The 12246-nt window shown below is 37.3% G+C and overlaps 1 protein-coding gene across 10 annotated transcripts in view; it reads left to right on the top strand.

Annotated features, from left to right (window-relative positions):
• DMD (dystrophin) overlaps window positions 1-12246 on the top strand; it is a 2654855-nt gene that overhangs the window by 864481 nt on the left and 1778128 nt on the right. The gene's annotated exons all lie outside the window — the stretch shown is intronic.

Here is a 12246-nt window from a genome sequence, read left to right as displayed (position 1 = left end):
GACTGGGTGACAAACTGAGAGTGTTTCAAAAACAAATGTTTATATCTATATACATGTTTATATATATATATATATATATATATATATATATATATATATAAACTTGAGATGGATTCTTAGTCTAGGTGTATATACATAAACATTTATTTTTGAGGCAGAACCTCAGTCACCCAGGCTGGAGTGCAGTGGCACAGTCTTGGCTCATTGTAACCTCTGCCTCCTGGATTCAAGCAATTGTCCCACCTGAAACCCCTGAGTAGCTGGGACTATAGGCATATGCCACCATGCCTGGCTAATTTTTGTGTTTTTACTAAAGACAGGGTTTTGCCACGTTGGCCAAGTTGGTCTAAAACTCCTGGCGTCAAGTGATCTGCCCTCTTTCGTCTCCCAAAGTGCTGGGATTACAGGTGTGAACCACCATGCCTGGCATATATATTTCTTTTTTGAAGACTTAATGTTATTTGCATGCTTTGAAACAAAGTGTTTCATCTTGCTGACTGTATACTGTCATGTTTCTGTCAGAAAAGCAACCATTGGGATAAATAGTAATTAGCCTTTATATCCATCACTGGCTATCTCGAGTATAAGTCTATCCATGTAAATCAATAGAAAAACTGAATTTAACTTTCAGAATGTTCAATTTTATAGGGGATATTGAAAGCTGGTATAAGATAATTACTATAGTCATGGATTGTGATCATTCTACAAATTTTAAAATAACTACTTGTGAATTATATGAATACATAAAAATATAACAGAGCATTTACCATAATTTTGCTAATATTTGCTTTAGTATACTTGGTAAAAAGAATTGGTATTGACCTATCTAACTTACAGGGGAAAAAAAAATTCGGACCTACCTTAGAAACTTAGTTTTTATTACAAAGCATGTTAAAGATTGACCTGATCATAAAATGAATCATGTTGACTTTCAGTTAAGCATATCTTTAGCTTCATAATATCCCACTTACAGATAATGACTTAACTATGGTGTTTCCATTAACTATGGTGTGATTCTTGTTTAAAGTTCTAATGTACATCTGTTTGAATCATATCTTGTGTACTTAATAGTGTAACATACATATTGGGTCCTAGTTATTTTTCATAAAATGCCAAATAACATTTTATAGCTGGAAAGATTGTAAAAAAAAAAAAAAAAAAAAAACTATTTTGTAATTTACCTCTTGAACACTTGGTAGCTCCAAGGAATAACTTTACTTTTTCTTGATTATCATTGTAGCTGGATTTTAGTGTGTGGTTTTTTTTTTTTTTTTTTTTTTTTGTATAGAGAAGTCTCTAAAAGTATTTGATGCTAAGGAATGATGAATAAATACATACTGATTTTATCTGTTAAGGTCCACAAAACATTCTAGTTTTTCATACCATTATTAAAGAAGATGACGTGTTCCAGAGATACATATTATTCCTTACAATGACATCACCAGAGATAGAAATAATATGAGGCATGGGAGTGAACTCTCAGGCCTTCATTTATTTTCTGATATGGACTATCCCTGGCATTGATTCCCTTGGCTCAAAGGAAATTTGTTCCCATGTCTAGGGTGGTGAATGTCATTGCCTTATTCCTTTGGTTCCACGTTCCACTTTCGTCTTCCTTGGGAGGTTGGTCTCTAGACAATTTCAGCAGACTCGTTTGCCCTCTGGCTTCCTTTTGGATTTGGCCAATGAGAGGCTTGGTAAGAGAGGGGGAGAGAGAAGAAATCCCATCACCCAGTATCAATGCTCCTGTCAGATGATCTTCTCAGTTCTCTTTATGTAGTAACTAGTAGCCACTCTCATTCTTTTCATTCTTATGACTCTAAGAGTAATAACACCTCTCTATTACTAGTTCCAGTGGTTTCATTATACCTGCCTTTCTTTTTATAAACAGTCCCTTATTAAACTCTTCTCAAATGACCAAAGTCCTAGTAGGGCCATTGAAGTTTCAAAGGAGAGTGTCATTCTCCACCTCCAGGTGATAACAGAAGGAAATATAATTTATTTAATGTATTTATTGAGCATTTTCTACGCTAGGCACCATACCAGACAGTTCACATTTATTAACCCATATAATCCTTATATTCATACTTTGTGAAGTTGGTCCTTTCTGTTACTTTGAGGGCAACATTACAAGGATAATTATAGAAGATATGAATCACTTGATTTAGAAAATTTGGAATAAATGTGTGATAGCTAACATTTATAGAATGTATCTTACAAAGTGCCATACTAAGTTCACTTAAATCTTTGCAATATCACCACAACACAGGTATTGATACGTTCTCTTTTTATAGAGAAAAAGATCACACAGCTAGAATATGGCAGAGCTGGGATTTGAACCAAGGCATTCTGGGTATACAGTAACCATTCTTACTCATGGCATAATACCACTCCCCTGTATTTCCTAAAGCTTATTTCATCAGTGTGAATTTTTTCTATATTCCCTCTGCATAAATCTAATGTATTTCAGTCATTAATATCCTAATTTGAAATAGAAAACCAGCATTTTTCTGTTTTTAGGAGGTTGCTTTCAAGAGAACTAACCTATGATGCCACAAATCATTACAGTGGCCAGTCCTGAGGGGCCTACAACGTAGGGGGTGTGAGGAAGGCCGTAGGAAGCTAATCATATTGTATTTTATCAATCTCAATGCTGGTAATATAAATGTGTTTGGTTTATGAAGATTCATTGAGCTATACACTTAAGATGTGTACTTCCCTGTATGTATATTCTGCAATAAAATACTACTTCATTACACAATACTTCTTCTAACGAATATTTTTTGAAAACTAAAAAAAAAAGGCTCTGAACGTTTCCTATTTACATGACAATAGATTGCCTTATTTTTACTGGCAGCTGGTCAGCAGCATTCTCCGATAAGTTTTGAATCCCTAGTTTTGTACTTGTTTGTGGCATTTGCGATATTTTTTTGCTGTTTCCAATGTCTAGGGACTTGTAATCACAGAAGTATCCTGACTTTCTGAGCGACAGATAGGTCCATGGCTTGATCGTTTTGTAACTAGACGGTCATGCTAAATTATCCCTGTATTGTTTACTTTCTACTGAAACATATTGATCCCTTTGGATTTGCAGGTTGAAAGACAACTCTGAAGTATCAGAAACCACTTAAACACCTTCACGAATGCATGTCTCTTCCTTTCTCAAGTTGTTTTACTTTGATTTTGTTTCCACTTTGTTTATGCTTCTTATCGATCTACTTATCTGTGTTTCTTTTTGAACACTGCTTGTGCTTCCATATTTCTTTCATACTAACAAGGATGTGGAAGGACTATTGTCTCATTTCCAGGCCCTTTCATCTCGTTTGGGTTAACAAAGAAGACAATATATAAGTGGATACATTAAACTGCTGAGTAATATCAAACATCCACTAAGTTCACTTGATAAAGAAAATCATAGTTATAAAATGAACCGAAGACAAAGCCACAGGGTCACCTGGCCCAAGGAGGATTTCATGTTTTATATGTTGCACAAAATAGTTCTCATACACTTGAAAATGAAGCCATTAAAGATTGAATTTTACAGAAAAATTACTATTATTATGACATCAAATGCCACCTGCAACAAAGACATGGTACATGTTGAAGATGAAAGGGGAGAACAACAAAAGAATACTTAAAAATAGTCAAAAGAACAAGAAGAGGGAGGAAACAGCTTCAGGTATCTAAGTGTATCCCCTGTACCATCTGCCTTGACCAGTTTTAGTAATTGTAGAGGGAAGAATGTCTTCTCCTTTTGACTTCCACTCTCACAGGGATGCCAATCTAATAGACAACAGAGGACATTTTATATCTGCTCTGTACTTTGTAGTAGATTTAGTAATATTTTTACATTAAATAGTTTTTAGCTTCTTTTTTGAGATCTTGCTCTGTAACCCTGGCTGGAGTGCAGTTGCATGGTCTCAGTTCACTGCAACCTCTGCCTCCTGGGTTCTAGCGATTCTCTTGCCTCAGCTTCCCTTGTAGCTGGGATTACAGGCATGCATCACCACGCCTGACTAATGTTTGTATTTTTAGCAGAAATGGGTTTTTACCATCTTGGCCAGGCTTATCTTGAACTCCTGACCTCAAGTGATCCACCTGCCTCAGCCTTCCAAAGTGCTGGAATTACAGATGTGAGCCACCATGCCAGGCCGATCTTAATATTTTTACACCTAGAATTTGGTCAAAGAAAGAAGTAGACAAATAGTGATCATGTACAAATCATCCTATATTTATTGAATGCATACTATTTGCCAAATCTGTATAACATTCCTATGCGTTGTAGTTAAACCTCATGGGAATGCTCTGGAATGATAATTTGATCCCCATTCCACTAGTGAGTAAATTGTGCTTCAGACAAGCTAATTCACTTGCCCAAGGTAACACAGCTAGTGAGTGAATTAGAGACTTGAGTGCGGAAGTTAGCTATTGCTGTTAGTGAAACTTGATTACTTTTGGTATAGTATCTATAATTCTACAGAATAAGTTACAGCCAGGAAAAATGAGAACCATCCAAGGGAAATAGGATGTTTGACTTTACTTGGGATATTCCTACTACAGGGAGAATAAAACTGAGCACAAAAAGCTCTGTGAAGTTGCAGGCTAAATATAGCACATTTCGCTGAAAAATGATTTTAGGCCATGGGAGTGGGGGGATTTTTACTCAGAAGTGCTCAAAATTACTTCTACATTAAAACAAGCATCTATGAAGAGAAGAAGGCAAAATCTCAAGGAATTCTTAGCGTAAAACATAAGCTTTCAAAGACATTTTGAACCTACGTGCACTGTGTAATTTATACTGCCAGACTCCAGGGTAAATGCCTTCCATCTTATTTTCGGGCAGGATGTTGTGGTAGAACATTCTGAGAAACACTCTATTAGAGAATATGGTGAATATGACTAATAGAAATTGGGTTTCAATTGTGATTCTTTAATATATCATTGACTGTGAGTTTTGAAAATGATAGCGGAAACTGTTTGTCCATCACTTCACTGCTTTCTGTCTCTAAGTGCCCCAGCTAAGTGCACATGGAAGCCCCTGCCTGACCTATAATCCTTTACTCCCTCTTCATTTTGGTTAACTCCAGCTTTGAAAGAAAACTTATAAAAGACCTGGGTGTGTATATTTAAGCTTGGCCAACAAAACAATATTGTCTGCCTTGTTGACATTTGCCTAGACTTGTTTCTAAACCCAAACATAGTTCTTGTGTCTTGGATGCTATATGCTCGTGATGGCCTTGGGGTTCATGTTTTATTCTGTACTCCAAGACTCCAAGAGCCGCCTGGCCTTTTCCAGTCTCTGCTCCTGTTTTTGAATGAACAGCATTTTATCACATGCGTCCTTTCTGGTCTGAGAGGCATTATCTTTCTATCTGGATTTTTTTTTTTTTAATTTATAAAAACAAGTATCTCTTAGTTAACTATATATTTGTTCAACAGTGGACACATTGCAGTGTATAAGATTTTTTGATCAGTTTAAAAGCCATGCTTTTCTCAGCTAAGTCTGTAAAATTGAGACTTTTTTTTCCCCTATAACGTTGTTTGAGGCCCCTGTAGATTTTGGATTCCTTATCAGGCAGGTAGTCGGCCAGTATTCTCTCCCACTCTGTGTTATGTCTTCACTTTGTTGATTACATTCCTTGCTGTGTGGAAGCTTTTTAACTTGATGTCCCATTTGTGCATGTTTGCTTTGATTGCCCGTGCTGGTGGGATATTGCTCAAGAAACATTTGCCTAGACTAGTGTCTTGGATATTTCTTTCCAATGATTATTCTAGTGTTTTCATAGTTTGAGGCCTTAGATCTAAATCTTGGTTCCCCTTTAATTTGATATTTTTGTATATGACAAGGGACAGGGGTCTAACTTCATTCTCTTGCATATCCATATCTAGTTTTCTCAGCACCATTTATTGACGAGATGACATTTTCTTCAGTGTACGTTCTTGGAATCTTGTTAAAAATGAGTTCACTTTAGGTCTATGGAGTTGTTAATGGGATCTCTATTCTGTTCCATTTGTCTATATGTCTGTTTTTAATGCCATTAGCATGACTTTTTGATGAGTATATCTCTGTAGTATGATCTGAAGTCAGGTAATGGGATTCCTAGTTTTGTTCTTTTTGCTTAGGATAGCTTTGAGTATTCTGGGTCTTTTTTGGTTCCATGTAAGTTTTAGGATTACTTATTTCTGTGAAAAACATCATTGATTTTTTTTTAATAGGAATTGCATTGAATCTGTAGACTGTATTGGGTAGTATGGACATTGTAACAATACTGATTCTCTCAATTCATAAGCATGGAGTATGTTTCCGTGTTTGTGTCCTCTTCAATTTCTTGTATCAATGTTTTGAGGTTTTCATTGTAGACATCTTTCACTTTTTTGGATAATTTATCCCTAGGTATTTTATTGGTAGCTATTATAAATTGGAATACCTTATTTTCTTCATCATATTTTTCATTTTGGCATATAGAAATGCTACTTATCTTGGTATATTGATGTTTTAGCCTGCAACTTTCCTGAAGTTGTTTATCAATTTTAAGAGTTTTTTGGTTGAGTCTTTAAATTTTACAGAATAGAAGATCATATCATCTGCAAATAAAGATCATTTGATTCTTCCTTTCTAATCTGGATGCCCTTTCTTTCTTTGATCTAGCTAGGACTTCCAGTAATATGTTGAACCACAATGGTGAAAGTGGGCATCTTTGTCTTGTTCCAGCTCTTAGAGGAAAGTCTTGTAGTTTTTCCCCATTCAGTATGAAATTAGCTGTAGGTTTCTCATATGTGGCTTTTACTATGTTAGGGTATGCTCCTTCTATGCCCAGTTTTGAGGGTTTTTATCATGAAGGAATGTTTAATTTTTGTCAAATGCGTATTCAGCATCTATTGAAATGATGATATAGTTTTTGTCCTTTATTCTGTTGGTATGATGTATCGCATGGATTTCTTGCCTATGTTGAACCATCCTGGCATCCCTAGGATAAATCCCACTTGGTCATGATGAATGACCTTTTTAATGTTTTGTTGAATTTGGTTTGCTAGTATTTTATTGAGGATATTTGTATCAGTGTTTCTCAGAGAGAGAGAGAGTGTGTGCGTTGGTCAGAGATAGTGTTCCTCAGAGAGAGAGATAGTGTTCGTCAGAGAGAGAGTGTTCATCAGAGAGAGAGATAGTGTTCCTCAGAGAGAGAGAGATAGTGTTCCTCAGAGAGAGAGATAGTGTTCCTCAGAGAGAGAGATAGTGTTCCTCAGAGAGAGAGAGAGAGAGTGTTCGTCAGAGAGAGAGAGAGAGAGAGTGTTCGTCAGAGAGAGAGAGAGAGAGTGTTCGTCAGAGAGAGAGAGAGAGAGATAGTGTTTGTCAGAGAGAGATAGTGTTCCTCAGAGAGAGAGAAAGAGAGAGATAGTGTTTGTCAGAGAGAGATAGTGTTTGTCAGAGAGAGAGATAGTGTTTGTCAGAGAGATAGTGTTCTTCAGAGAGAGGGAGAGACAGTGTTCATCAGAGATCTAGTTATGTTTTCTGGATGTTTTGTCCAGTTTTCATGTTGGGGTAATACTTGCCTCATACAGTTTAGAAGTAATTCTTCCTCCTCTTTCATAATAGTTTGAGTATTAAGTATTTAAATGTTTGGTAAAATTAATCAGTGAAGCCATCAGGTCTCATGCTTTGCTTTGTTGGGAGACTTGTTACATGCATCTTTGATCTCATTACTGGTTATTGGTCTGTTCAGCTTTTGGATTTCTTCATGGCTCTAATTGTGAGTTTGGTTTTCTTTTCTAGTTCTTTAAAGTATATTGTTTCTCTCTTTTTGATGTAGGTGCTTTTTGCTCTAAAGTTTCTTAGTACTGGTTTATCTGTATCCCATAAGTTTCGGTATGTTGTTTTCATTTTCATTTAAGATATTTTATAATTTTCTTAGGAATTTCTTCATTGACCCACTGGTCATTCAGGAGAACATAGATTAATTCCCTTGTGTTTTATATAGTTTCCAAAATTCCTCATTACTGATTTCTCAATCCATTCAACTGTAGTCAGATAAGATGCTACATATTTTCTTTTTCTTCTTTTTTTTTTTTTTTTTTTTTTTTGCATTTAAGGCTTGTTTTGTGGCCTAATATATGGCCCATTCTTGAGAATCCTCCATGAGCCGAGGAGAGGAATGTACACTCGGCAGCTGTTGGTTGAAATGTTCAGTAAATATTTATCACATCCCTCTGGTCTGTAGTACAGATTAAGTTCAGTGTTTGCTTGTTGACTTTTTTTGTCTGACGTGTCCAATGCTGAAAGTAGGTATTGATGTTTCCAGCTCTCTATAGGTCTAATAATGTTGCTTTATGTATCTGGGTGTTCCAGTGATGGGTACATACATATTTATAATTGGTATATCTTATTACAGAATCTATACCTTTATTATGTGTTGATCTTTGTCTCTTTTTGTAGTTTCTGACTCAAAATATATTTTGTCTGATGTAATAATAAATAATAGCTACTCCTGCATTTTTTTTTTTTTTTTGGTTGTTGTTGTTGTTGTTGTTGTTGATTTCTACTGACATGGGATATCTTTTTACATCCTGTAATTTTAAGTCTGTGTGTGGCTTTGTAGCTGAAGTGTGTTTCTTGTAGGCAAAAGACTGAGTCTTACTTTTTTTGTTTTCAAACCACTATATCACTGTCTTTTGATTGGAGAGTTTATTTCATTTACATGCAGTTTTCTTATTGATAAAGAAGAACTTGTTCCTACCATTGTGTTTTCTGGTTTTCTCTTCAACCCTGTCTTCCTTTTAGTGAAGGTGCTTTTTCTCTGGTGGCATGTCTTTATTTCTTTTTATATTTTGTGTATCTGAGTATGTTTTCTTATTTGAGGCTACCATGAGGTTTACAAATACTATAACCCATTATATCTAAGTGATGATAACTTGACACTGGTTGCATAAACAAACAAGAAAGCAGAGAGAAAAACTAATTAAAAATTCTATACTTTAGCTTCGTCCCTCTTTTAATCTTTTTGTTGTTTCTTTTATATCGCATTATATTGTCTATGTCTTGAAAAGTTATTAGCTGTTTTTGGTTGAGGAACTAAAAGGCTCTTTTTTTAGTCTTTTTATTCAAGATGTGAGTAATTTATACACCCCAATTACAGTATTATAAAATTTGTCTTTGTAGTTACTGAGTTTTGTGCCTTCAGATGATTTCTTTTCTGTCTAGTTAAGGTCCTCTTCTTTCCAATTGATAAATTCCCTTTAGCATTTCTTGTGGAAAAGGTCCACTGTTGATGAAATCCCGCAACTTGTATCTTTCTGGGAGGGTCTTTATGTTTCTTGTTGGTAGGACGTTTTCACTGGATGTACTATCCTAGGATAAAGGATATTTTCCTTCAGCACTTTAAATATGGTATGACACACTCCTGGCCTATAAGTGTTCTGCTGAGAAGTCAGTTACTAGTTGTTTTGGAGCTTCTTAGAATGTTTTCTCTTGCTGCTTTTAGGATCTTTTTTTTTTTTTTTTTTTTTGAGACGGAGTTTTGCTCTTGTTACCCAGGCTGGAGTGCAATGGCGCGATCTCGGCTCACCGCAACCTCCGCCTCCTGGGTTCAGGCAATTCTCCTGCCTCAGCCTCCTGAGTAGCTGGGAATACAGGCATGGGCCACCATGCCCAGTTAATTTTTTTGTATTTTTAGTAGAGACGGGGTTTCACCATGTTGACCGGGATGGTCTCGATCTCTTGACCTGCTGATCCACCCACCTTGGCCTCCCAAAGTGCTGGGATTACAGGCTTGAGCCACCGTGCCCGGCCAGGATCTTTTCTTTATCCTTGACTTTTAAGAGTTTGATTACTAAATGTCTTGATATAGTCTTCTTTGAGTGTTCTATAACCTCTTGTTTTTGAATATTGATATCTTGTCTTAGCTTTGAAAAGTTCTTTGGTTATCTCTTTGAATAAATTTTCTCCCCGATCTCTTTATCCCTCCTATTTAAGGCTTATAACACTTAGATTTGCCCTTTACAGGCTACTTTGTAAATTTTGTGGGTGTGCTTTTTTTTTCTTTTGTATTCAGTCTCCTCTGCCTGTACTTTCAATTAGCCTGTCTTCAAGCTCACTAAACTTTTCTTCTGCTTAATTTTGCTCTTGAGACCGTGATGCATTCTTCAATATGTCAGTTTATCAGTGCCGGAATTTCTGCTTGACTTTAAAAAAAAAAGTTATTTCAATCTATTCATTAAATGTACCATTTGACCCAGCAATCCCATTACTGGGTATATATCCAAAGGATTGTAAATCATTCTACTATAAGGACACATGCACATGAATGTTCATTGCAGCACTGTTTACAATAGCAAAGACCTGGAACCAACCCAAATGCCAATCGATGATAGACTGGATAGGGAAAATGTGGTACATATACACCACGGAATATTATGCAGCCATCAAAAATAATGAGTTCGTGTCCTTTGTAGGGACATGGATGAACCTGGAAACCATCATTCTCAGCAAACAGACACAAGAGCAGAACAATGTTGAACAGTGAGAACACATGGACACAGGGAGGGGAGCACTAAACGCTGGGGTCCGTTGGGGGGAAATGGGGAAGGGACGGGGCGGTGGGGAGGTGGGAAGAGATAACATGGGGAGAAATGACAGATATAAGTGAGGGGAAGGAAGGCAGCAAACCATACTGCCATGTGGGTACCTATGCAACAATCTTGCATGTTCTTCACATGTACCCCAAAACCTGAAATGCAATAAAGTAAAATAAAATAAAAATGTATCTGATAGAATTCTGAATTTCTTCCTGGATTTTGGTGAGCTTCCTCAAAACGGATATTTTGAGTTGTGTCTGAAAGGTCACATTTCTGTCAGTGCAGGATGGGTCACTGTTGCCTTTTTAATCTCACTAGGTGAGATCATGTTTCCTGGGATGGTCTTGCTAATAGCGGATGTTTATCTTTATATGGGTAATAGTGTGTATAAAGAGTTGTGTATTTACTATAGTATTCACAATCTGTTCTCATTTGTACCCACCCTTCTTGTGAAGGCTTTAGTCTTTTGATACTACAGCCATATCTATATTAGGGGGCACCCCAAGCCAAGTAATGCTTTGACTCTTGCAGACTCATAGAGGTCCAACCTTGGTGGTCTTGGATAAGATCCAAGAGAATTTTGTAGATTACACTTGTTCTCTTCCCTTACTCTCCCTTATCCGCTTGCACCTCCAAAGGAGTATGTCTCCATGATGAGCTGCCTGGAGCTAGAGGGATGGATGACATAAACACTCCTGTTACCACCACCATTGCCACTAGGCTGTGTCAAACCTGAAGCCAGCATAGCACTGTCTCACCCAAGGCCCACGGCAACCACCGCCTGGCTAATGATGATGTTTAGTCAATGTCCAAGAACTTCAGTCAGCAGGTGGCAAATCCACCAAGGCTTATGTCCTTCCCTTTAGAGCAGTGAGTGCCCTTGAGGCCCCAGGCAGGTCTAGAAATCCCACCTAGGAGTCAAGGCCTGAAGTTGCATCTTTATGAATCCATCTTTATGAATCTACTTGGTGCTCTGGTCTGTTGTGGCAGAGCTGGCACCCAAGCCTCATTAAAAAGTTGATCCCACCCTTTCTTGCCCCTTACATAAGCAGAGGAATCTTGTCCTGTGGCTACTACTGCCTCAGGCTCATGGTGAGCACGGCCTGGCTACCCCAGTGATGCTCACTCAAGGCCTGCCTGAGAACTTTTTAGTTAACTAGCAGTAAATGGTGCCAGGCCCTGGGACTTTCCCTTCAGTGCTGTGGGTTCTCCTCAGGCCCCAGGTGAGCCCAGAAATGCCATTGAGGAGCCAAGGCCTACAATCAGGGACCCCAGGAGCTTGCTTGATGATCTCTCTAACTGCTTGAGCTAGTACTCAAGCTTCAAGACAAAGTCCACTTTGTTGTCTCTCCTTTCTAAAAATGCAAGGAATATATCCCCATGCCCACCACACTTGGGAATGTACTGGGTCACACCCATAGACAGCACGGCTCTGAGTCCTACACAAGACTTTTGGTGAATATGCCTGGCTACTAATGCTGCAAAACCAGAGTTCCCAATGTTATATGTTCCTTAGTACTTTTTAATGCTTCTATGTTATATTACCTTTTTGGAATATTTTCTTTGCTGGACTCTAAGTTCTATAGGATCTGGACCTATTTCTGTTTGATTTACTAGTATATGATTTAGTACCTAGCTTAGGTTTATTCATGCTCAATATATGCCTGTGACTGATTA

Source organism: Saimiri boliviensis, chromosome X (assembly GCF_048565385.1).
Source record: "Saimiri boliviensis isolate mSaiBol1 chromosome X, mSaiBol1.pri, whole genome shotgun sequence".
NCBI lineage: Eukaryota > Metazoa > Chordata > Mammalia > Primates > Cebidae > Saimiri > Saimiri boliviensis.
This window is presented reverse-complemented; position numbering and strand designations above follow the sequence as displayed.